This window comes from Ambystoma mexicanum (genome assembly GCF_040938575.1).
Source record: "Ambystoma mexicanum isolate Mex_15411 chromosome 12 unlocalized genomic scaffold, UKY_AmexF1_1 Mex_chr12_unloc.1, whole genome shotgun sequence".
NCBI classification, from domain to species: domain Eukaryota; kingdom Metazoa; phylum Chordata; class Amphibia; order Caudata; family Ambystomatidae; genus Ambystoma; species Ambystoma mexicanum.
Genome location: NW_027182322.1, coordinates 6394750 through 6417000, shown reverse-complemented (window position 1 = coordinate 6417000; position 22251 = coordinate 6394750). Strand labels below are relative to the sequence as shown.

Sequence of the window (22251 nt, the reverse complement as noted above, 5' to 3'; positions counted from 1 at the left end):
CTCACCCTCATGCAGGGATGCATGACCAATGCTCCTTCCCTTCTCGCCTGCATACATGGATGCACGTTCACGCCTCCTCCTTCTCTCGGCTTCATACGGGGATCATATCTCCTCAATGTCTCACCCTCACTTCCAACATGTGTAACTTCTTGTTCTCTTTGACGTCTGGGGCATGTGTGGCTACTGCACAGCTCTAGATGTCGCCCACCTGCAAGGTGCTATGGAAAGCACTTTTCCACATTGGACGTGCTATATTAACCCCCTCTCCCCAAATACAATAAAAATAAAGAAATATATGTGCTTCCATAATGTCTACCTTCTAATGTTTCATATGTGTAAGCACATTGTCCTCCTCCTGACCACATTCTAAAACTATGTGCAAATTGTTCCTTCCATAAACTGTCACTTCCTTGGCCCTTTATTTATAATGACTGTTATACTCTCTCTCTTTCCGCCACAGTATAAAAAAGCCTAGCACACCTCATGATTGGACTAAGAAATTCCTGCCATTTAGTTGGAAATGATTTTCCCATTATCCCTAAAAACTCCTCACTGTGTCTAAGAACGCTTTTTTTCACAGGACAATACAGATCAGATTTACTTGAAAGGTCCTTTCACGCGACTACAGAATGCCTCTCATTCCACTAAAAGATACGCCAGTGAATACAATAGCCTAGGACTAGACTATGAGTCCCAATGTAGAAAGACCATAAGTCCACAGATATGCCTGTTTATTTAAACATCTGTATTATCATCAGCGTGTGACTCTAAAGGCGGGACCTCGCGCTCTCTGTAACGCGCTCCATTGGCAACATCAGTTAAATGTCGTTGGTTCAATCCCTCGCGGATGTTGTTTTTATTCCCATTTGTAACTGGGAAATACTGTTGCTGCAATACATATGTCTTAATCAAGCTAGTGGTTATTGACGTAAATGGCAGTGTTATAATGTTTCATGTACTGCAAATGTCACCACATAATGCGCTCTTAATTAGATTTGGTTGAAATACATTACAGTCACCCGATGAAAAAGTGTGCAAAGAGCATTAAAGAAACAAAAGGTTCATAACAGTAACACGACATATCGAATTGTTTCAGTCCTCCACAGAGATTGCCAATGTATTAATGGAAATTCTAAAATATCTGCCCAACTGCCGTGACATTGCCTCACCGCAATGCCGTGACTCGGATTCGAACCGAGGTTGCTGCGGCCACAACGCAGAGTAATAACCACTATACGATCACGGCGAGCTACTTGGGCTGCTACAATGTGACGTTCCACCTCTATCATAAGCTGTACTCCATCTGTGATGTCATGACTCATGTTTGAATTAAAGGTTGGTTGTGATGTTATCCATGAGAATAAGTGGACACCTGATCCCCAGTCACTTATTTAAGATCTCAATAATCAAGTCAGAATCCAAATGAAAGTCATCAAAGTGGAGCCAATTAGAAATAATATAGTTACACAAACCTGGCAATGGTGCGGCAGCCAGGGCCGATAATGGCCCGCCAGCCTGAGAGCAGGAAAGTGTGAGAGCAGTGATGGTCTTTTGAGAGTTTACAGCTGTTATTGACCCTGTCCCCTTCCATTGCAGAGTTTTCTCCCTATAAGAAGTGCAGAGGCTCCCTCCGAGGTGCTAATAGTAAATTTATTTTTTTGCGCAGGAGAAGTGCTCTTCACCAATTGCACGTGCCAAATCACCCGAAGGCCACCACCATAAAATTCAGGCATTCATGTTCATGCGTCCTCCATGTTATGTCCTTATAAAGGGATGCATGTTCATGATGACTCCATGTCACACCTGCATACAAGGATGCATGTTCATGCCGCCTCGTTCTCTTGGCTTCATACAGGGATTTTATCTCCTCCCTGTCTCACCCTCATGCAGGGATGCATGACCAATGCTCCTTCCCTTCTCACCCGCATACATGGATGCACGTTCATGTCTCCTCGTTCTCTCGGCTTCATACGGGGATTTTATCTCCACCCTGTCTCACCCTCAGGAAGGGATGCATGACCAATGCTCCTTCCCGTCTCGCACGCATACATGGATGCACGTTCACGCCTCCTCCTTCTCTCGGCTTCATACGGGGATCATATCTCCTCCCTGTCTCACCCTCATGCAGGGATGCATGACCAATGCTCCTTCCTGTCTCGCCCGCATACATGGATGCACGTTCACGCCTCCTCCTTCTCTCGGCTTCATACGGGGATCATATCTCCTCCCTGTCTCACCCTCATGCAGGGATGCATGACCAATGCTCCTTCCCTTCTCGCCTGCATACATGGATGCACGTTCACGCCTCCTCCTTCTCTCGGCTTCATACGGGGATCATATCTCCTCCCTGTCTCACCCTCATGCAGGGATGCATGACCAACGCTCCTTCCTGTCTCGCCCGCATACATGGATGCACGTTCACACCTCCTCCTTCTCTCGGCTTCATACGGGGATCATATCTCCTCCCTGTCTCACCCTCATGCAGGGATGCATGACCAATGCTCCTTCCCTTCTCGCCTGCATACATGGATGCACGTTCACGCCTCCTCCTTCTCTCGGCTTCATACGGGGATCATATCTCCTCAATGTCTCACCCTCACTTCCAACATGTGTAACTTCTTGTTCTCTTTGACGTCTGGGGCATGGGTGGCTACTGCACAGCTCTAGATGTTGCCCACCTGCAAGGTGCTATGGAAAGAACTTTTCCACATTGAACGTGCTATATTAACCACCTCTCCCCAAATACAATAAAAATAAAGAAATATATGTGCTTCCATAATGTCTACCTTCTAATGTTTCATATGTGTAAGCACATTGTCCTCCTCCTGACCACATTCTAAAACTATGTGCAAATTGTTCCTTCCATAAACTGTCACTTCCTTGGCCCTTTATTTATAATGACTGTTATACTCTCTCTCTTTCCGCCACAGTATAAAAAAGCCTAGCACACCTCATGATTGGACTCAGAAATTCCTGTCATTTAGTTGGAAATGATTTTTCCATTATCCCCAAAAACTCCTCACTGTGTCTAAGAACGCTTTTTTTCACAGGACAATACAGATCAGATTGACTTGAAAGGTCCTTTCACGCGACTACAGAATGCCTCTCATTCCACTAAAAGATACGCCAGTGAATACAATAGCCTAGGACTAGACTATGAGTCCCAATGTAGAAAGACCATAAGTCCACAGATATTCCTGTTTATTTAAACATCTGTATTATCATCAGCGTGTGACTCTAAAGGCGGTACCTCGCGCTCTCTGTAACGCGCTCCATTGGCAACATCAGTTAAATGTCGTTGGTTCAATCCCTCGCGGATGTTGTTTTTATTCCCATTTGTAACTGGGAAATACTGTCGCTGCAATACATATGTCTTAATCAAGCTAGTGGTTATTGACGTAAATGGCAGTGTTATAATGTTTCATGTACTGCAAATGTCACCACATAATGCGCTCTTAATTAGATTTGGTTGAAATACATTACAGTCACCCGATGAAAAAGTGTGCAAAGAGCATTAAAGAAACAAAAGGTTCATAACAGTAACACGACATATCGAATTGTTTCAGTCCTCCACAGAGATTGCCAATGTATTAATGGAAATTCTAAAATATCTGCCCAACTGCCGTGACATTGCCTCACCGCAATGCCGTGACTCGGATTCGAACCGAGGTTGCTGCGGCCACAACGCAGAGTACTAACCACTATATGATCACGGCGAGCTACTTGGGCTGCTACAATGTGACGTTCCACCTCTATCATAAGCTGTACTCCATCTGTGATGTCATGACTCATGTTTGAATTAAAGGTTGGTTGTGATGTTATCCATGAGAATAAGTGGACACCTGATCCCCAGTCACTTATTTAAGATCTCAATAATCAAGTCAGAATCCAAATGAAAGTCATCAAAGTGGAGCCAATTAGAAATAATATAGTTACACAAACCTGGCAATGGTGCGGCAGCCAGGGCCGATAATGGCCCGCCAGCCTGAGAGCAGGAAAGTGTGAGAGCAGTGATGGTCTTTTGAGAGTTTACAGCTGTTATTGACCCTGTCCCCTTCCATTGCAGAGTTTTCTCCCTATAAGAAGTGCAGAGGCTCCCTCCGAGGTGCTAATAGTAAATTTATTTTTTTGCGCAGGAGAAGTGCTCTTCACCAATTGCACGTGCCAAATCACCCGAAGGCCACCACCATAAAATTCAGGCATTCATGTTCATGCGTCCTCCATGTTATGTCCTTATAAAGGGATGCATGTTCATGATGACTCCATGTCACACCTGCATACAAGGATGCATGTTCATGCCGCCTCGTTCTCTTGGCTTCATACAGGGATTTTATCTCCTCCCTGTCTCACCCTCATGCAGGTATGCATGACCAATGCTCCTTCCCTTCTCGCCCGCATACATGGATGCACGTTCATGTCTCCTCGTTCTCTCGGCTTCATACGGGGATTTTATCTCCACCCTGTCTCACCCTCAGGAAGGGATGCATGACCAATGCTCCTTCCCGTCTCGCACGCATACATGGATGCACGTTCACGCCTCCTCCTTCTCTCGGCTTCATACGGGGATCATATCTCCTCCCTGTCTCACCCTCATGCAGGGATGCATGACCAATGCTCCTTCCTGTCTCGGCCGCATACATGGATGCACGTTCACGCCTCCTCCTTCTCTCGGCTTCATACGGGGATCATATCTCCTCCCTGTCTCACCCTCATGCAGGGATGCATGACCAATGCTCCTTCCCTTCTCGCCTGCATACATGGATGCACGTTCACGCCTCCTCCTTCTATCGGCTTCATACGGGGATCATATCTCCTCCCTGTCTCACCCTCATGCAGGGATGCATGACCAACGCTCCTTCCTGTCTCGCCCGCATACATGGATGCACGTTCACACCTCCTCCTTCTCTCGGCTTCATACGGGGATCATATCTCCTCCCTGTCTCACCCTCATGCAGGGATGCATGACCAATGCTCCTTCCCTTCTCGCCTGCATACATGGATGCACGTTCACGCCTCCTCCTTCTCTCGGCTTCATACGGGGATCATATCTCCTCAATGTCTCACCCTCACTTCCAACATGTGTAACTTCTTGTTCTCTTTGACGTCTGGGGCATGGGTGGCTACTGCACAGCTCTAGATGTCGCCCACCTGCAAGGTGCTATGGAAAGAACTTTTCCACATTGAACGTGCTATATTAACCACCTCTCCCCAAATACAGTAAAAATAAAGAAATATATGTGCTTCCATAATGTCTACCTTCTAATGTTTCATATGTGTAAGCACATTGTCCTCCTCCTGACCACATTCTAAAACTATGTGCAAATTGTTCCTTCCATAAACTGTCACTTCCTTGGCCCTTTATTTATAATGACTGTTATACTCTCTCTCTTTCCGCCACAGTATAAAAAAGCCTAGCACACCTCATGATTGGACTAAGAAATTCCTGTCATTTAGTTGGAAATGATTTTCCCATTATCCCCAAAAACTCCTCACTGTGTCTAAGAACGCTTTTTTTCACAGGACAATACAGATCAGATTGACGTGAAAGGTCCTTTCACGCGACTACAGAATGCCTCTCATTCCACTAAAAGATACGCCTTTGCCTACAATAGCCTAGGACTAGACTAAGAGTCCCAATGTAGAAAGACCACAAGTCCACAGATATGCCTGTTTATTTAAACATCTGTATTATCATCAGCGTGTGACTGTAAAGGCAGGACCTCGCGCTCTCTGTAACGCGCTCCATTGGCAACATCAGTTAAATGTCGTTGGTTCAATCCCTCGCGGATGTTGTTTTTATTCCCATTTGTAACTGGGAAATACTGTCGCTGCAATACATATGTCTTAATCAAGCTAGTGGTTATTGACGTAAATGGCAGTGTTATAATGTTTCATGTACTGCAAATGTCAACACATAATGCGCTCTTAATTAGATTTGGTTGAAATACATTACAGTCACCCGATGAAAAAGTGTGCAAAGAGCATTAAAGAAACAAAAGGTTCATAACAGTAACAGGACAAATCGAATTGTTTCAGTCCTCCACAGAGATTGCCAATGTATTAATGGAAATTCTAAAATATCTGCCCAACTGCCGTGACATTGCCTCACGGCAATGCCGTGACTCGGATTCGAACCGAGGTTGCTGCGGCCACAACGCAGAGTACTAACCACTATATGATCACGGCGAGCTACTTGGGCTGCTACAAAATTTGATGTTCCACCTCTATCATAAGCTGTACTCCATCTGTGATGTCATGACTCATGTTTGAATTAAAGGTTGGTTGTGATGTTATCCATGAGAATAAGTGGACACCTGATCCCCAGTCACTTATTTAAGATCTCAATAATCAAGTCAGAATCCAAATGAAAGTCATCAAAGTGGAGCTAATTAGAAATAATATAGTTACACAAACCTGGCAATGGGTTGGCAGCCAGGGCCGATAATGGCCCGCCAGCCTGAGAGCAGGAAAGTGTGAGAGCAGTGATGGTCTTGTGAGAGTTTACAGCTGTTATTGACCGTGTCCCCTTCCATTGCAGAGTTTTCTCCCTATAAGAAGTGCAGAGGCTCCCTCCGGGGTGCTAATAGTAAATTTATTTTTTTGCACAGGAGAAGTGCTCTTCGCCAATTGCACGTGCCAAATCACCCGAAGGCCACCACCATAAAATTCAGGCATTCATGTTCATGCGTCCTCCATGTTATGTCCTTATAAAGGGATGCATGTTCATGATGACTCCATGTCACACCTGCATACAAGGATGCATGTTCATGCCGCCTCGTTCTCTTGGTTTCATACAGGGATTTTATCTCCTCCCGGTCTCACCCTCATGCAGGGATGCATGACCAATGCTCCTTCCCTTCTCGCCCGCATACATGGATGCACGTTCATGTCTCCTCGTTCTCTCGGCTTCATACAGGGATTTTATCTCCTCCCTGTCTCACCCTCTGGAAGGAATGCATGACCAATGCTCCTTCCCGTCTCGCCCGCATACATGGATGCACATTCACGCCTCCTCCTTCTCTCGGCTTCATACGGGGATCATATCTCCTCCCTGTCTCACCCTCATGCAGGGATGCATGACCAATGCTCCTTCCTGTCTCGCCCGCATACATGGATGCACGTTCACGCCTCCTCCTTCTCTCGGCTTCATACGGGGATCATATCTCCTCCCTGTCTCACCCTCATGCAGGGATGCATGACCAATGCTCCTTCCCTTCTCGCCTGCATACATGGATGCACGTTCACGCCTCCTCCTTCTCTCGGCTTCATACGGGGATCATATCTCCTCCCTGTCTCACCCTCATGCAGGGATGCATGACCAACGCTCCTTCCTGTCTCGCCCGCATACATGGATGCACATTCACACCTCCTCCTTCTCTCGGCTTCATACGGGGATCATATCTCCTCCCTGTCTCACCCTCATGCAGGGATGCATGACCAATGCTCCTTCCCTTCTCGCCTGCATACATGGATGCACGTTCACGCCTCCTCCTTCTCTCGGCTTCATACGGGGATCATATCTCCTCAATGTCTCACCCTCACTTCCAACATGTGTAACTTCTTGTTCTCTTTGACGTCTGGGGCATGTGTGGCTACTGCACAGCTCTAGATGTCGCCCACCTGCAAGGTGCTATGGAAAGCACTTTTCCACATTGGACGTGCTATATTAACCCCCTCTCCCCAAATACAATAAAAATAAAGAAATATATGTGCTTCCATAATGTCTACCTTCTAATGTTTCATATGTGTAAGCACATTGTCCTCCTCCTGACCACATTCTAAAACTATGTGCAAATTGTTCCTTCCATAAACTGTCACTTCCTTGGCCCTTTATTTATAATGACTGTTATACTCTCTCTCTTTCCGCCACAGTATAAAAAAGCCTAGCACACCTCATGATTGGACTAAGAAATTCCTGCCATTTAGTTGGAAATGATTTTCCCATTATCCCTAAAAACTCCTCACTGTGTCTAAGAACGCTTTTTTTCACAGGACAATACAGATCAGATTTACTTGAAAGGTCCTTTCACGCGACTACAGAATGCCTCTCATTCCACTAAAAGATACGCCAGTGAATACAATAGCCTAGGACTAGACTATGAGTCCCAATGTAGAAAGACCATAAGTCCACAGATATGCCTGTTTATTTAAACATCTGTATTATCATCAGCGTGTGACTCTAAAGGCGGGACCTCGCGCTCTCTGTAACGCGCTCCATTGGCAACATCAGTTAAATGTCGTTGGTTCAATCCCTCGCGGATGTTGTTTTTATTCCCATTTGTAACTGGGAAATACTGTTGCTGCAATACATATGTCTTAATCAAGCTAGTGGTTATTGACGTAAATGGCAGTGTTATAATGTTTCATGTACTGCAAATGTCACCACATAATGCGCTCTTAATTAGATTTGGTTGAAATACATTACAGTCACCCGATGAAAAAGTGTGCAAAGAGCATTAAAGAAACAAAAGGTTCATAACAGTAACACGACATATCGAATTGTTTCAGTCCTCCACAGAGATTGCCAATGTATTAATGGAAATTCTAAAATATCTGCCCAACTGCCGTGACATTGCCTCACCGCAATGCTGTGACTCGGATTCGAACCGAGGTTGCTGCGGCCACAACGCAGAGTAATAACCACTATACGATCACGGCGAGCTACTTGGGCTGCTACAATGTGACGTTCCACCTCTATCATAAGCTGTACTCCATCTGTGATGTCATGACTCATGTTTGAATTAAAGGTTGGTTGTGATGTTATCCATGAGAATAAGTGGACACCTGATCCCCAGTCACTTATTTAAGATCTCAATAATCAAGTCAGAATCCAAATGAAAGTCATCAAAGTGGAGCCAATTAGAAATAATATAGTTACACAAACCTGGCAATGGTGCGGCAGCCAGGGCCGATAATGGCCCGCCAGCCTGAGAGCAGGAAAGTGTGAGAGCAGTGATGGTCTTTTGAGAGTTTACAGCTGTTATTGACCCTGTCCCCTTCCATTGCAGAGTTTTCTCCCTATAAGAAGTGCAGAGGCTCCCTCCGAGGTGCTAATAGTAAATTTATTTTTTTGCGCAGGAGAAGTGCTCTTCACCAATTGCACGTGCCAAATCACCCGAAGGCCACCACCATAAAATTCAGGCATTCATGTTCATGCGTCCTCCATGTTATGTCCTTATAAAGGGATGCATGTTCATGATGACTCCATGTCACACCTGCATACAAGGATGCATGTTCATGCCGCCTCGTTCTCTTGGCTTCATACAGGGATTTTATCTCCTCCCTGTCTCACCCTCATGCAGGGATGCATGACCAATGCTCCTTCCCTTCTCACCCGCATACATGGATGCACGTTCATGTCTCCTCGTTCTCTCGGCTTCATACGGGGATTTTATCTCCACCCTGTCTCACCCTCAGGAAGGGATGCATGACCAATGCTCCTTCCCGTCTCGCACGCATACATGGATGCACGTTCACGCCTCCTCCTTCTCTCGGCTTCATACGGGGATCATATCTCCTCCCTGTCTCACCCTCATGCAGGGATGCATGACCAATGCTCCTTCCTGTCTCGCCCGCATACATGGATGCACGTTCACGCCTCCTCCTTCTCTCGGCTTCATACGGGGATCATATCTCCTCCCTGTCTCACCCTCATGCAGGGATGCATGACCAATGCTCCTTCCCTTCTCGCCTGCATACATGGATGCACGTTCACGCCTCCTCCTTCTCTCGGCTTCATACGGGGATCATATCTCCTCCCTGTCTCACCCTCATGCAGGGATGCATGACCAACGCTCCTTCCTGTCTCGCCCGCATACATGGATGCACGTTCACACCTCCTCCTTCTCTCGGCTTCATACGGGGATCATATCTCCTCCCTGTCTCACCCTCATGCAGGGATGCATGACCAATGCTCCTTCCCTTCTCGCCTGCATACATGGATGCACGTTCACGCCTCCTCCTTCTCTCGGCTTCATACGGGGATCATATCTCCTCAATGTCTCACCCTCACTTCCAACATGTGTAACTTCTTGTTCTCTTTGACGTCTGGGGCATGGGTGGCTACTGCACAGCTCTAGATGTTGCCCACCTGCAAGGTGCTATGGAAAGAACTTTTCCACATTGAACGTGCTATATTAACCACCTCTCCCCAAATACAATAAAAATAAAGAAATATATGTGCTTCCATAATGTCTACCTTCTAATGTTTCATATGTGTAAGCACATTGTCCTCCTCCTGACCACATTCTAAAACTATGTGCAAATTGTTCCTTCCATAAACTGTCACTTCCTTGGCCCTTTATTTATAATGACTGTTATACTCTCTCTCTTTCCGCCACAGTATAAAAAAGCCTAGCACACCTCATGATTGGACTCAGAAATTCCTGTCATTTAGTTGGAAATGATTTTCCCATTATCCCCAAAAACTCCTCACTGTGTCTAAGAACGCTTTTTTTCACAGGACAATACAGATCAGATTGACTTGAAAGGTCCTTTCACGCGACTACAGAATGCCTCTCATTCCACTAAAAGATACGCCAGTGAATACAATAGCCTAGGACTAGACTATGAGTCCCAATGTAGAAAGACCATAAGTCCACAGATATTCCTGTTTATTTAAACATCTGTATTATCATCAGCGTGTGACTCTAAAGGCGGTACCTCGCGCTCTCTGTAACGCGCTCCATTGGCAACATCAGTTAAATGTCGTTGGTTCAATCCCTCGCGGATGTTGTTTTTATTCCCATTTGTAACTGGGAAATACTGTCGCTGCAATACATATGTCTTAATCAAGCTAGTGGTTATTGACGTAAATGGCAGTGTTATAATGTTTCATGTACTGCAAATGTCACCACATAATGCGCTCTTAATTAGATTTGGTTGAAATACATTACAGTCACCCGATGAAAAAGTGTGCAAAGAGCATTAAAGAAACAAAAGGTTCATAACAGTAACACGACATATCGAATTGTTTCAGTCCTCCACAGAGATTGCCAATGTATTAATGGAAATTCTAAAATATCTGCCCAACTGCCGTGACATTGCCTCACCGCAATGCCGTGACTCGGATTCGAACCGAGGTTGCTGCGGCCACAACGCAGAGTACTAACCACTATACGATCACGGCGAGCTACTTGGGCTGCTACAATGTGACGTTCCACCTCTATCATAAGCTGTACTCCATCTGTGATGTCATGACTCATGTTTGAATTAAAGGTTGGTTGTGATGTTATCCATGAGAATAAGTGGACACCTGATCCCCAGTCACTTATTTAAGATCTCAATAATCAAGTCAGAATCCAAATGAAAGTCATCAAAGTGGAGCCAATTAGAAATAATATAGTTACACAAACCTGGCAATGGTGCGGCAGCCAGGGCCGATAATGGCCCGCCAGCCTGAGAGCAGGAAAGTGTGAGAGCAGTGATGGTCTTTTGAGAGTTTACAGCTGTTATTGACCCTGTCCCCTTCCATTGCAGAGTTTTCTCCCTATAAGAAGTGCAGAGGCTCCCTCCGAGGTGCTAATAGTAAATTTATTTTTTTGCGCAGGAGAAGTGCTCTTCACCAATTGCACGTGCCAAATCACCCGAAGGCCACCACCATAAAATTCAGGCATTCATGTTCATGCGTCCTCCATGTTATGTCCTTATAAAGGGATGCATGTTCATGATGACTCCATGTCACACCTGCATACAAGGATGCATGTTCATGCCGCCTCGTTCTCTTGGCTTCATACAGGGATTTTATCTCCTCCCTGTCTCACCCTCATGCAGGGATGCATGACCAATGCTCCTTCCCTTCTCGCCCGCATACATGGATGCACGTTCATGTCTCCTCGTTCTCTCGGCTTCATACGGGGATTTTATCTCCACCCTGTCTCACCCTCAGGAAGGGATGCATGACCAATGCTCCTTCCCGTCTCGCACGCATACATGGATGCACGTTCACGCCTCCTCCTTCTCTCGGCTTCATACGGGGATCATATCTCCTCCCTGTCTCACCCTCATGCAGGGATGCATGACCAATGCTCCTTCCTGTCTCGCCCGCATACATGGATGCACGTTCACGCCTCCTCCTTCTCTCGGCTTCATACGGGGATCATATCTCCTCCCTGTCTCACCCTCATGCAGGGATGCATGACCAATGCTCCTTCCCTTCTCGCCTGCATACATGGATGCACGTTCACGCCTCCTCCTTCTATCGGCTTCATACGGGGATCATATCTCCTCCCTGTCTCACCCTCATGCAGGGATGCATGACCAACGCTCCTTCCTGTCTCGCCCGCATACATGGATGCACGTTCACACCTCCTCCTTCTCTCGGCTTCATACGGGGATCATATCTCCTCCCTGTCTCACCCTCATGCAGGGATGCATGACCAATGCTCCTTCCCTTCTCGCCTGCATACATGGATGCACGTTCACGCCTCCTCCTTCTCTCGGCTTCATACGGGGATCATATCTCCTCAATGTCTCACCCTCACTTCCAACATGTGTAACTTCTTGTTCTCTTTGACGTCTGGGGCATGGGTGGCTACTGCACAGCTCTAGATGTCGCCCACCTGCAAGGTGCTATGGAAAGAACTTTTCCACATTGAACGTGCTATATTAACCACCTCTCCCCAAATACAATAAAAATAAAGAAATATATGTGCTTCCATAATGTCTACCTTCTAATGTTTCATATGTGTAAGCACATTGTCCTCCTCCTGACCACATTCTAAAACTATGTGCAAATTGTTCCTTCCATAAACTGTCACTTCCTTGGCCCTTTATTTATAATGACTGTTATACTCTCTCTCTTTCCGCCACAGTATAAAAAAGCCTAGCACACCTCATGATTGGACTAAGAAATTCCTGTCATTTAGTTGGAAATGATTTTCCCATTATCCCCAAAAACTCCTCACTGTGTCTAAGAACGCTTTTTTTCACAGGACAATACAGATCAGATTGACGTGAAAGGTCCTTTCACGCGACTACAGAATGCCTCTCATTCCACTAAAAGATACGCCTTTGCCTACAATAGCCTAGGACTAGACTAAGAGTCCCAATGTAGAAAGACCACAAGTCCACAGATATGCCTGTTTATTTAAACATCTGTATTATCATCAGCGTGTGACTGTAAAGGCAGGACCTCGCGCTCTCTGTAACGCGCTCCATTGGCAACATCAGTTAAATGTCGTTGGTTCAATCCCTCGCGGATGTTGTTTTTATTCCCATTTGTAACTGGGAAATACTGTCGCTGCAATACATATGTCTTAATCAAGCTAGTGGTTATTGACGTAAATGGCAGTGTTATAATGTTTCATGTACTGCAAATGTCACCACATAATGCGCTCTTAATTAGATTTGGTTGAAATACATTACAGTCACCCGATGAAAAAGTGTGCAAAGAGCATTAAAGAAACAAAAGGTTCATAACAGTAACAGGACAAATCGAATTGTTTCAGTCCTCCACAGAGATTGCCAATGTATTAATGGAAATTCTAAAATATCTGCCCAACTGCCGTGACATTGCCTCACGGCAATGCCGTGACTCGGATTCGAACCGAGGTTGCTGCGGCCACAACGCAGAGTACTAACCACTATATGATCACGGCGAGCTACTTGGGCTGCTACAAAATTTGATGTTCCACCTCTATCATAAGCTGTACTCCATCTGTGATGTCATGACTCATGTTTGAATTAAAGGTTGGTTGTGATGTTATCCATGAGAATAAGTGGACACCTGATCCCCAGTCACTTATTTAAGATCTCAATAATCAAGTCAGAATCCAAATGAAAGTCATCAAAGTGGAGCTAATTAGAAATAATATAGTTACACAAACCTGGCAATGGGTTGGCAGCCAGGGCCGATAATGGCCCGCCAGCCTGAGAGCAGGAAAGTGTGAGAGCAGTGATGGTCTTGTGAGAGTTTACATTTGTTATTGACCCTGTCCCCTTCCATTGCAGAGTTTTCTCCCTATAAGAAGTGCAGAGGCTCCCTCCGGGGTGCTAATAGTAAATTTATTTTTTTGCACAGGAGAAGTGCTCTTCGCCAATTGCACGTGCCAAATCACCCGAAGGCCACCACCATAAAATTCAGGCATTCATGTTCATGCGTCCTCCATGTTATGTCCTTATAAAGGGATGCATGTTCATGATGACTCCATGTCACACCTGCATACAAGGATGCATGTTCATGCCGCCTCGTTCTCTTGGTTTCATACAGGGATTTTATCTCCTCCCTGTCTCACCCTCATGCAGGGATGCATGACCAATGCTCCTTCCCTTCTCGCCCGCATACATGGATGCACGTTCATGTCTCCTCATTCTCTCGGCTTCATACAGGGATTTTATCTCCTCCCTGTCTCACCCTCTGGAAGGAATGCATGACCAATGCTCCTTCCCGTCTCGCCCGCATACATGGATGCACATTCACGCCTCCTCCTTCTCTCGGCTTCATAGGGGGATCATATCTCCTCCCTGTCTCACCCTCATGCAGGGATGCATGACCAATGCTCCTTCCTGTCTCGCCCGCATACATGGATGCACGTTCACGCCTCCTCCTTCTCTCGGCTTCATACGGGGATCATATCTCCTCCCTGTCTCACCCTCATGCAGGGATGCATGACCAATGCTCCTTCCCTTCTCGCCCGCATACATGGATGCACGTTCATGTCTCCTCGTTCTCTCGGCTTCATACGGGGATTTTATCTCCACCCTGTCTCACCCTCAGGAAGGGATGCATGACCAATGCTCCTTCCCGTCTCGCCCGCATACATGGATGCACGTTCACGCCTCCTCCTTCTCTTGGCTTCATACGGGGATCATATCTCCTCCCTGTCTCACCCTCATGCAGGGATGCATGACCAATGCTCCTTCCTGTCTCGCCCGCATACATGGATGCACGTTCACGCCTCCTCCTTCTCTCGGCTTCATACGGGGATCATATCTCCTCCCTGTCTCACCCTCATGCAGGGATGCATGACCAATGCTCCTTCCCTTCTCGCCTGCATACATGGATGCACGTTCACGCCTCCTCCTTCTCTCGGCTTCATACGGGGATCATATCTCCTCCCTGTCTCACCCTCATGCAGGGATGCATGACCAACGCTCCTTCCTGTCTCGCCCGCATACATGGATGCACGTTCACACCTCCTCCTTCTCTCGGCTTCATACGGGGATCATATCTCCTCCCTGTCTCACCCTCATGCAGGGATGCATGACCAATGCTCCTTCCCTTCTCGCCTGCATACATGGATGCACGTTCACGCCTCCTCCTTCTCTCGGCTTCATACGGGGATCATATCTCCTCAATGTCTCACCCTCACTTCCAACATGTGTAACTTCTTGTTCTCTTTGACGTCTGGGGCATGGGTGGCTACTGCACAGCTCTAGATGTCGCCCACCTGCAAGGTGCTATGGAAAGAACTTTTCCACATTGAACGTGCTATATTAACCACCTCTCCCCAAATACAATAAAAATAAAGAAATATATGTGCTTCCATAATGTCTACCTTCTAATGTTTCATATGTGTAAGCACATTGTCCTCCTCCTGACCACATTCTAAAACTATGTGCAAATTGTTCCTTCCATAAACTGTCACTTCCTTGGCCCTTTATTTATAATGACTGTTATACTCTCTCTCTTTCCGCCACAGTATAAAAAAGCCTAGCACACCTCATGATTGGACTAAGAAATTCCTGTCATTTAGTTGGAAATGATTTTCCCATTATCCCCAAAAACTCCTCACTGTGTCTAAGAACGCTTTTTTTCACAGGACAATACAGATCAGATTGACTTGAAAGGTCCTTTCACGCGACTACAGAATGCCTCTCATTCCACTAAAAGATACGCCTTTGCCTACAATAGCCTCGGACTAGACTAAGAGTCCCAATGTAGAAAGACCACAAGTCCACAGATATGCCTGTTTATTTAAACATCTGTATTATCATCAGCGTGTGACTGTAAAGGCGGGACCTCGCGCTCTCTGTAACGCGCTCCATTGGCAACATCAGTTAAATGTTGTTGGTTCAATCCTTCGCGGATGTTGTTTTTATTCCCATTTGTAACTGGGAAATACTGTCGCTGCAATACATATGTCTTAATCAAGCTAGTGGTTATTGACGTAAATGGCAGTGTTATAATGTTTCATGTACTGCAAATGTCACCACATAATGCGCTCTTAATTAGATTTGGTTGAAATACATTACAGTCACCCATGAAAAAGTGTGCAAAGAGCATTAAAGAAACAAAAGGTTCATAACAGTAACAGGACAAATCGAATTGTTTCAGTCCTCCACAGAGATTGCCAATGTATTAATGGAAATTCTAAAATATCTGCCCAACTGCCGTGACATTGCCTCACGGCAATGCCGTGACTCGGATTCGAACCGAGGTTGCTGCGGCCACAACGCAGAGTACTAACCACTATACGATCACGGCGAGCTACTTGGGCTGCTACAAAATTTGATGTTCCACCTCTATCATAAGCTGTACTCCATCTGTGATGTCATGACTCATGTTTGAATTAAAGGTTGGTTGTGATGTTATCCATGAGAATAAGTGGACACCTGATCCCCAGTCACTTATTTAAGATCTCAATAATCAAGTCAGAATCCAAATGAAAGTCATCAAAGTGGAGCCAATTAGAAATAATATAGTTACACAAACCTGGCAATGGGTTGGCAGCCAGGGCCGATAATGGCCCGCCAGCCTGAGAGCAGGAAAGTGTGAGAGCAGTGATGGTCTTGTGAGAGTTTACATTTGTTATTGACCCTGTCCCCTTCCATTGCAGAGTTTTCTCCCTATAAGAAGTGCAGAGGCTCCCTCCGGGGTGCTAATAGTAAATTTATTTTTTTGCACAGGAGAAGTGCTCTTCGCCAATTGCACGTGCCAAATCACCCGAAGGCCACCACCATAAAATTCAGGCATTCATGTTCATGCGTCCTCCATGTTATGTCCTTATAAAGGGATGCATGTTCATGATGACTCCATGTCACACCTGCATACAAGGATGCATGTTCATGCCGCCTCGTTCTCTTGGTTTCATACAGGGATTTTATCTCCTCCCTGTCTCACCCTCATGCAGGGATGCATGACCAATGCTCCTTCCCTTCTCGCCCGCATACATGGATGCACGTTCATGTCTCCTCGTTCTCTCGGCTTCATACAGGGATTTTATCTCCTCCCTGTCTCACCCTCTGGAAGGAATGCATGACCAATGCTCCTTCCCGTCTCGCCCGCATACATGGATGCACATTCACGCCTCCTCCTTCTCTCGGCTTCATACGGGGATCATATCTCCTCCCTGTCTCACCCTCATGCAGGGATGCATGACCAATGCTCCTTCCTGTCTCGCCCGCATACATGGATGCACGTTCACGCCTCCTCCTTCTCTCGGCTTCATACGGGGATCATATCTCCTCCCTGTCTCACCCTCATGCAGGGATGCATGACCAATGCTCCTTCCGTTCTCGCCTGCATACATGGATGCACGTTCACGCCTCCTCCTTCTCTCGGCTTCATACGGGGATCATATCTCCTCCCTGTCTCACCCTCATGCAGGGATGCATGACCAACGCTCCTTCCTGTCTCGCCCGCATACATGGATGCACGTTCACACCTCCTCCTTCTCTCGGCTTCATACGGGGATCATATCTCCTCCCTGTCTCACCCTCATGCAGGGATGCATGACCAATGCTCCTTCCCTTCTCGCCTGCATACATGGATGCACGTTCACGCCTCCTCCTTCTCTCGGCTTCATACGGGGATCATATCTCCTCAATGTCTCACCCTCACTTCCAACATGTGTAACTTCTTGTTCTCTTTGACGTCTGGGGCATGGGTGGCTACTGCACAGCTCTAGATGTCGCCCACCTGCAAGGTGCTATGGAAAGAACTTTTCCACATTGAACGTGCTATATTAACCACCTCTCCCCAAATACAATACAAATAAAGAAATATATGTGCTTCCATAATGTCTACCTTCTAATGTTTCATATGTGTAAGCACATTGTCCTCCTCCTGACCACATTCTAAAACTATGTGCAAATTGTTCCTTCCATAAACTGTCACTTCCTTGGCCCTTTATTTATAATGACTGTTATACTCTCTCTCTTTCCGCCACAGTATAAAAAAGCCTAGCACACCTCATGATTGGACTAAGAAATTCCTGTCATTTAGTTGGAAATGATTTTCCCATTATCCCCAAAAACTCCTCACTGTGTCTAAGAACGCTTTTTTTCACAGGACAATACAGATCAGATTGACTTGAAAGGTCCTTTCACGCGACTACAGAATGCCTCTCATTCCACTAAAAGATACGCCTTTGCCTACAATAGCCTAGGACTAGACTAAGAGTCCCAATGTAGAAAGACCACAAGTCCACAGATATGCCTGTTTATTTAAACATCTGTATTATCATCAGCGTGTGACTGTAAAGGCGGGACCTCGCGCTCTCTGTAACGCGCTCCATTGGCAACATCAGTTAAATGTTGTTGGTTCAATCCCTCGCGGATGTTGTTTTTATTCCCATTTGTAACTGGGAAATACTGTCGCTGCAATACATATGTCTTAATCAAGCTAGTGGTTATTGACGTAAATGGCAGTGTTATAATGTTTCATGTACTGCAAATGTCACCACATAATGCGCTCTTAATTAGATTTGGTTGAAATACATTACAGTCACCCGATGAAAAAGTGTGAAAAGAGCATTAAAGAAACAAAAGGTTCATAACAGTAACAGGACAAATCGAATTGTTTCAGTCCTCCACAGAGATTGCCAATGTATTAATGGAAATTCTAAAATATCTGCCCAACTGCCGTGACATTGCCTCACGGCAATGCGTGACTCGGATTCGAACCGAGGTTGCTGCGGCCACAACGCAGAGTACTAACCACTATACGATCACGGTGAGCTACTTGGGCTGCTACAAAATTTGATGTTCCACCTCTATCATAAGCTGTACTCCATCTGTGATGTCATGACTCATGTTTGAATTAAAGGTTGGTTGTGATGTTATCCATGAGAATAAGTGGACACCTGATCCCCAGTCACTTATTTAAGATCTCAATAATCAAGTCAGAATCCAAATGAAAGTCATCAAAGTGGAGCCAATTAGAAATAATATAGTTACACAAACCTGGCAATGGGTTGGCAGCCAGGGCCGATAATGGCCCGCCAGCCTGAGAGCAGGAAAGTGTGAGAGCAGTGATGGTCTTGTGAGAGTTTACAGCTGTTATTGACCCTGTCCTCTTCCATTGCAGAGTTTTCTCCCTATAAGAAGTGCAGAGGCTCCCTCCGGGGTGCTAATAGTAAATTTATTTTTTTGCACAGGAGAAGTGCTCTTCGCCAATTGCACGTGCCAAATCACCCGAAGGCCACCACCATAAAATTCAGGCATTCATGTTCATGCGTCCTCCATGTTATGTCCTTATAAAGGGATGCATGTTCATGATGACTCCATGTCACACCTGCATACAAGGATGCATGTTCATGCCGCCTCGTTCTCTTGGTTTCATACAGGGATTTTATCTCCTCCCTGTCTCACCCTCATGCAGGGATGCATGACCAATGCTCCTTCCCTTCTCGCCCGCATACATGGATGCACGTTCATGTCTCCTCGTTCTCTCGGCTTCATACAGGGATTTTATCTCCTCCCTGTCTCACCCTCTGGAAGGAATGCATGACCAATGCTCCTTCCCGTCTCGCCCGCATACATGGATGCACATTCACGCCTCCTCCTTCTCTCGGCTTCATACGGGGATCATATCTCCTCCCTGTCTCACCCTCATGCAGGGATGCATGACCAATGCTCCTTCCTGTCTCGCCCGCATACATGGATGCACGTTCACGCCTCCTCCTTCTCTCGGCTTCATACGGGGATCATATCTCCTCCCTGTCTCACCCTCATGCAGGGATGCATGACCAATGCTCCTTCCCTTCTCGCCTGCATACATGGATGCACGTTCACGCCTCCTCCTTCTCTCGGCTTCATACGGGGATCATATCTCCTCGCTGTCTCACCCTCATGCAGGGATGCATGACCAACGCTCCTTCCTGTCTCGCCCGCATACATGGATGCACATTCACACCTCCTCCTTCTCTCGGCTTCATACGGGGATCATATCTCCTCCCTGTCTCACCCTCATGCAGGGATGCATGACCAATGCTCCTTCCCTTCTCGCCTGCATACATGGATGCACGTTCACGCCTCCTCCTTCTCTCGGCTTCATACGGGGATCATATCTCCTCAATGTCTCACCCTCACTTCCAACATGTGTAACTTCTTGTTCTCTTTGACGTCTGGGGCATGTGTGGCTACTGCACAGCACTAGATGTCGCCCACCTGCAAGGTGCTATGGAAAGCACTTTTCCACATTGGACGTGCTATATTAACCCCCTCTCCCCAAATACAATAAAAATAAAGAAATATATGTGCTTCCATAATGTCTACCTTCTAATGTTTCATATGTGTAAGCACATTGTCCTCCTCCTGACCACATTCTAAAACTATGTGCAAATTGTTCCTTCCATAAACTGTCACTTCCTTGGCCCTTTATTTATAATGACTGTTATACTCTCTCTCTTTCCGCCACAGTATAAAAAAGCCTAGCACACCTCATGATTGGACTAAGAAATTCCTGCCATTTAGTTGGAAATGATTTTCCCATTATCCCCAAAAACTCCTCACTGTGTCTAAGAACGCTTTTTTTCTCAGGACAATACAGATCAGATTGACTTCAAAGGTCCTTTCACGCGACTACAGAATGCCTCTCATTCCACTAAAAGATACGCCAGTGAATACAATAGCCTAGGACTAGACTATGAGTCCCAATGTAGAAAGACCATAAGTCCACAGATATGCCTGTTTATTTAAACATCTGTATTATCATCAGCGTGTGACTCTAAAGGCGGGACCTCGCGCTCTCTGTAACGCGCTCCATTGGCAACATCAGTTAAATGTCGTTGGTTCAATCCCTCGCGGATGTTGTTTTTATTCCCATTTGTAACTGGGAAATACTGTTGCTGCAATACATATGTCTTAATCAAGCTAGTGGTTATTGACGTAAATGGCAGTGTTATAATGTTTCATGTACTGCAAAGGTCACCACATAATGCGCTCTTAATTAGATTTGGTTGAAATACATTACAGTCACCCGATGAAAAAGTGTGCAAAGAGCATTAAAGAAACAAAAGGTTCATAACAGTAACACGACATATCGAATTGTTTCAGTCCTCCACAGAGATTGCCAATGTATTAATGGAAATTCTAAAATATCTGCCCAACTGCCGTGACATTGCCTCACCGCAATGCCGTGACTCGGATTCGAACCGAGGTTGCTGCGGCCACAACGCAGAGTACTAACCACTATATGATCACGGCGAGCTACTTGGGCTGCTACAATGTGACGTTCCACCTCTATCATAAGCTGTACTCCATCTGTGATGTCATGACTCATGTTTGAATTAAAGGTTGGTTGTGATGTTATCCATGAGAATAAGTGGACACCTGATCCCCAGTCACTTATTTAAGATCTCAATAATCAAGTCAGAATCCAAATGAAAGTCATCAAAGTGGAGCCAATTAGAAATAATATAGTTACACAAACCTGGCAATGGTGCGGCAGCCAGGGCCGATAATGGCCCGCCAGCCTGAGAGCAGGAAAGTGTGAGAGCAGTGATGGTCTTTTGAGAGTTTACAGCTGTTATTGACCCTGTCCCCTTCCATTGCAGAGTTTTCTCCCTATAAGAAGTGCAGAGGCTCCCTCCGAGGTGCTAATAGTAAATTTATTTTTTTGCGCAGGAGAAGTGCTCTTCACCAATTGCACGTGCCAAATCACCCGAAGGCCACCACCATAAAATTCAGGCATTCATGTTCATGCGTCCTCCATGTTATGTCCTTATAAAGGGATGCATGTTCATGATGACTCCATGTCACACCTGCATACAAGGATGCATGTTCATGCCGCCTCGTTCTCTTGGCTTCATACAGGGATTTTATCTCCTCCCTGTCTCACCCTCATGCAGGGATGCATGACCAATGCTCCTTCCCTTCTCGCCCGCATACATGGATGCACGTTCATGTCTCCTCGTTCTCTCGGCTTCATACGGGGATTTTATCTCCACCCTGTCTCACCCTCAGGAAGGGATGCATGACCAATGCTCCTTCCCGTCTCGCACGCATACATGGATGCACGTTCACGCCTCCTCCTTCTCTCGGCTTCATACGGGGATCATATCTCCTCCCTGTCTCACCCTCATGCAG

The 22251-nt window shown here is 46.1% G+C and overlaps 3 non-coding genes across 3 annotated transcripts; all 3 read right to left on the bottom strand.

Annotated features, from left to right (window-relative positions):
• Window positions 1-1174: 1174 nt before the first annotated feature.
• On the bottom strand, window positions 1175-1246 carry TRNAH-GUG (transfer RNA histidin (anticodon GUG)). The gene has a single exon. It is a non-coding gene; the product is annotated as a tRNA-His (tRNA).
• Window positions 1247-11056: 9810 nt separating this feature from the next.
• Window positions 11057-11128, bottom strand: TRNAH-GUG (transfer RNA histidin (anticodon GUG)). The gene has a single exon. It is a non-coding gene; the product is annotated as a tRNA-His (tRNA).
• Window positions 11129-16354: 5226 nt separating this feature from the next.
• TRNAH-GUG (transfer RNA histidin (anticodon GUG)) lies at window positions 16355-16426 on the bottom strand. Its single transcript has one exon. It is a non-coding gene; the product is annotated as a tRNA-His (tRNA).
• Window positions 16427-22251: the final 5825 nt, after the last annotated feature.